The sequence below is a fragment of the Portunus trituberculatus genome, chromosome 38 (assembly GCF_017591435.1).
Source record: "Portunus trituberculatus isolate SZX2019 chromosome 38, ASM1759143v1, whole genome shotgun sequence".
Lineage (NCBI taxonomy): Eukaryota > Metazoa > Arthropoda > Malacostraca > Decapoda > Portunidae > Portunus > Portunus trituberculatus.
In genome coordinates this window covers 35034043-35039042 of record NC_059292.1, presented here as the reverse complement: position 1 = coordinate 35039042, position 5000 = coordinate 35034043, and the positions used below count along the sequence as shown (strand labels likewise).

At 40.2% G+C, this 5000-nt stretch overlaps 1 protein-coding gene across 1 annotated transcript in view; it reads left to right on the top strand.

The window, feature by feature from the left end:
• Positions 1 to 5000, top strand: part of LOC123514698 (putative uncharacterized protein DDB_G0271606) — a 182471-nt gene that overhangs the window by 121896 nt on the left and 55575 nt on the right. The window lies entirely within an intron of this gene.

Here is a 5000-nt window from a genome sequence, read left to right as displayed (position 1 = left end):
TTTTTTTTTTTTTGCCTTTTTTCATTACTTTTGTTGCTGCTGATTGTTTATATGTTTATCTGTTTGTTGTTGTTGTTTTATTATTATTATTATTATTATTATTAGTAGTAGTAGTAGTAGTAGTAGTAGTAGTATTTTTATTGTTATTATTATTATCACTATTATTATTATTATTATTATTATTATTATTATTATTATTATTATTATTGTTGTTGTTGTTGTTGTTGTTGTTGTTGTTGTTGTTGTTGGTTTTGTTACTTATGATATTATTACTTTCTTCTTCTTCTTGTTCTTCTTCTTCTTGAGTAGCATGAACACCACCACCTGTTACTACCTCTATATTACCACCTGTATAAACACTACCTCTATACACACACACACACACACACACACACACACACACACACACACACACACCGGGTTCGATTCCAGAGGACCGTTCGATTCCCCGGTCGGGTGGAGATATTTGGGTGTGTCTCCTTTCACGTGTAGCCCCTGTTCACCTAACAGTGAGTAGGTACGGGATGTAAATCGAGGAGTTGTGACCTTGTTGTCCCGGTGTGTGGTGTGTGCCTGGTCTCAGGCCTATCCGAAGATCGGAAATAATGAGCTCTGAGCTCGTTCCGTAGGGTAACGTCTGGCTGTCTCGTCAGAGACTGCAGCAGATCAAACAGTGAACACACACACACACACACACACACACACACACACACACACACACGGGGACGATCGGCAGGTGTTCCTTCCTCACCGTGTAAGAAAAACGAACCGGACACTTGAGTCACAAAGGCTGGTGACGGACGGCTGCCGCGGCCACGGAGTTTTAAACTTTTCCTCGACTGTTTTCCTTGTCAACACTCATTTTCGTATTAAGCACCTTACTTTCTCGCCAGGATTGTTTTCAAAGGATTTTCAAAGGTTCAAAAGGCCGTAAAAGTGATAGATTAGGTTTCCGTAGGTGTGTTTGTTCTCTAATGGTGTGTGCTCGTTGTTAAACTATCATTAGCATCATGAAAGTACTTGAAAATCTTTATAGTCAATTCTAAATCTTGTATTGTTCTTAATCATTTTGTTTTTTCAAAGGTCACAGAGAATATACATTGGTTTTTCATGGGCGTGGTTTCTCTCTGAGGGTGTAAAGTTGTTGAACTATCTATCTGAATTGTGAAATCTCTCTAGAAGATCCTAATTGTGTCCGCTAAGGTAACTAATGATAATAATGGAAGTTACACGTCGGAATGTTTGCGAAGGGTCATTACCTTACCCACACAAAACTTACTTTATGTCACGTCCTAACGTAAAACACAATAAATCTAGAGATACAATGCAATATACCTTTACAGACATGATACTCGTACATTGTTACATCACGTGGCGAACATCAAGGGCATCTATTTTGGAAACCTCATCCAATCAAGTGAATACGCAGACAAATTCATATAAAAGTGAAGGTACAGGAAGAAGTTAAATGAGTTCAGGTGTGGCCACAGGTGTCCGGTGGAAATCAAGGTGGGAGGATGGGTAGGGGGGAAAGGATTAGGGGAGCTAGAGAGCGAGATTTTGGTGTTCCCTGGGCGACTCAAGGTAAGAAGAGTCAACCAACTTCCTTTAGACGTCGAGTTCGTTCATCACTTGTTTATTTGTGGCACTGGACTCAAAATACTCAGCGATTTATTTTTATCTATAGTTTGGATGTTTTTTTTCGGCTGTACACATGGTGGACTGGCATCTTCAGTGGGTCTTTGTTTTAAGTCTTTATGTTACCCTTCCCATGAAGCTGTCTTACGTGCACAGAGACTAGTAGAAGCACCGTATCCTTGAATGTGCCTCCCCTTTTATCTTAGCCAATTTTCATAGAGTGTAGTGGGTGATAAAGGTTTTTTATATGCTGAACTGTAGGCGATGTGTGTTTCTCTCTCTCTCTCTCTCTCTCTCTCTCTCTCTCTCTCTCTCTCTCTCTCTCTCTCTCTCTCTCTCTCTCTCTCTCTCTCTCTCTCTCTCTCTCTCTCTCTCTCTCTCTCTCTCTCTCTCTCTCTCTCTCTCTCTCTCTTATTTCTTGAATGGATCTTGCTGCAGGTTTTTCATGTTACGCTTGTGAATATCATCACTGTATTTTTTGTTTTAATATTGTAGGTCTCATGTAGTGAATGCTAACAGGACTTTCAAAGATGTTACTATTAATTACTAAGAAGAGTTTAACCAACCTCTCTGTATTTATCAGTAAGGTAAAAAATAATACAAGCCAATCAAACTGACCATCCACAGAGAGCCGATAGCGTTTAAGGACACAGGTATCTCGTCCCCTTGGTTTCATTCTGTATGGGAGGCCTCCCTGTGTTCCTGCATCGTCCCCCGCCTCCTCGCCGCAGCGTCCTGCGTCTATGTAGATTTACCAGCAGCTTGCTTATGCGACTCAGGAAATGGTCTCGGTCTCTCCAAGGTTATGTGTGTGTGTGTGTGTGTGTGTGTGTGTGTGTGTGTGTGTGTTTTATTTGCTACTTTTACAATGAAATTTGTAATATACCGTTTTTTAAAGTTAATTTCTCATTTTAACCATTAAAGTTGTCAATGCTCCTTAATTTAATGAGTTGCATTGCATTAGATGATTATTCGGTCACGAAAACTATATGTGTGTGTGTGTGTGTGTGTGTGTGTGTGTGTGTGTGTGTGTGTGTGTGTGTGTGTGTGTGTGTGTGTGTGTGTGTGTGTGTCTGTGTGTGTTTTCGGGTGCGTATGCATGTGTGTGGCATTTATTTATAATGTTCAAGCAACACTTGTGACGTTAATATGCTGCCGGCAGGTGCTTACACAGTGACTAGCAGAAATGAAGCGAGAACCTTATTTTGATGGTGCAGATGTGCTTTATGATTACTGCTGCGTCACTCTCTGATGCGACATCACTTGTGTCCGCATAATGAACGAGAAAAAAAGAGAAGAAAACCAAAAAGGACTTAGTGTGTGTGTGTGTGTGTGTGTGTGTGTGTGTGTGTGTGTGTGTGTGTGTGTGTGTGTGTGTGTGTGTGTGTGTGTGTGTGTTTTTTCTCTCTTTTTTTTTTCAATGTACCTCTTTCTCTTTGTCTTTCTCTCTGTATGATTGTCCCTTCCCCAACCCTACCAAAGACACCCCTCCGAAGAGAAAAAAGAAGCTCAATAAAAGGTAACAAACAGCTTTACCCTTATAATTTGTAAACGTCTCTCTCTCTCTCTCTCTCTCTCTCTCTCTCTCTCTCTCTCTCTCTCTCTCTCTCTCTCTCTCTCTCTCTCTCTCTCTCTCTCTCTCTCTCTCTCTACCACAATAATTTTCAGTTGTCTCTTTCCAATTCCAGACTGCCTCCATTTATTTTTAGCTGACCTTAGCTGTACAATCACCATCACCATCAGTTGTCATTACCACGCTGCAACATGCACTAGAACCTTTACAGTCACCACCACCACCGCCACTACCGCCGCTTCTAGCATTCTTTCTCTCTCTCTCTCTCTCTCTCTCTCTCTCTCTCTCTCTCTCTCTCTCTCTCTCTCTCTCCTAGAACGGCATGGCTCCTCTCCAGATACCAAAATACTGTCAACAGGTGTTACTTCCACGAAGCATCTGGTGGAGGTGGACGGGGAAGGAAGAGGTGTTTATGAAAAATAGCTTAGTATTTCTTACATTTTTTATTACCAGTGAGATATTCCGGCTAAGATCTATTTGTACAGTAGCTTAAGTCTTGGTGACCCATGACAATTATTCCCTTCAGTACCATGACGCGTTTTCATATTCATTCTGCTTACTAATTGGTGATTTTATATAGCTTCCAATACTTATGTGGGGATTGAAACAGTGAGGACTCTGGCCATTAATCTTCTGACCTCCATAGACCCTTTCTGCCGTAAATAAAATCCTCCTATCATATCCAAACTCATGGTAAAATATGCCTCCCAGTACTGAAGAGGTTAAGGCAAGTCAAAGTCAGAGCAAATGTATGAGGAAGCGTGAAGGCAAAACATGAAATAACACAAATATTTATTTTTCCACATAAATATATCGTAATTGAATTATGCAACGGTAAATAATTGTATATCTATTAATAATTATATGTTCATTCGGTTATGATTAATGACAACGAACTTTTGGAGCAAGTAAATATTTTTCAATACTATGGAATTTATGGACGAATTAAAGGCATATCCTACTAATCAAAACATTTCCCAGTCTCACGTGCTCCCTTACTCTGGCAAGACCGATTCCCTCATATTCAACTTCCTTGCATCCAGAACAGACCCAGCAGAGTTAACAACAATGTAAAGGATATGTCATTTGCATCAAATACAGTTTGAACACTGACACTGTGATCGTTCTTTCTTTTCACAAACTCATGCTCATGGTTACGAGAGGCAACAGTTGTCACATGAGTTGCATCTATTACCACAACTACTCCTTGAAATATGCAATAGCTATGAATGTCCTGTGTCTTCTTTTGGGTTTGATATTCATGAATGGAACAGCTAAAACATCCAGAGTTTGGCTTACGACTCTGCTGAGTTTAGGCTGTGACACTCCAAAGTCATCGTCATTGTACAACTCCATTTTTCCAGTTACCAAATATCTGACAATGACCATTGCGTTCATTTCTGTGGTGACACCAGGTTTGCGCTCAAAACAACTAGGTAGGCCACAAAAGCTATTTCTTCACCCTTCTGTCTATTTTTTCATGTAAGAAGGGAAGCCGGCCAAGAGCAACAAAAATTCCTATTAAATAAAAGGTCCACTGAGGTGCTGGTTCCCTTCCATTTCAGTTTGTATCTCTTGGTAAGCTGAGCGTCATCTTACAGCTGGGCAATGTTCTTGCGTTCACGAAAGATCCTTGGACGCTGTCTTCCTATTTGTATGCCTGATGAGACTTGTTACAGCTGGTATGCCTGATGAGACTTGTTACTCTACTTCTTTTTTTTATTCATTTATTTGTTTGTTTTATCTATTTATTTATTTTTTTTTTTTACGCCTGCCTGCCTATCTTAAT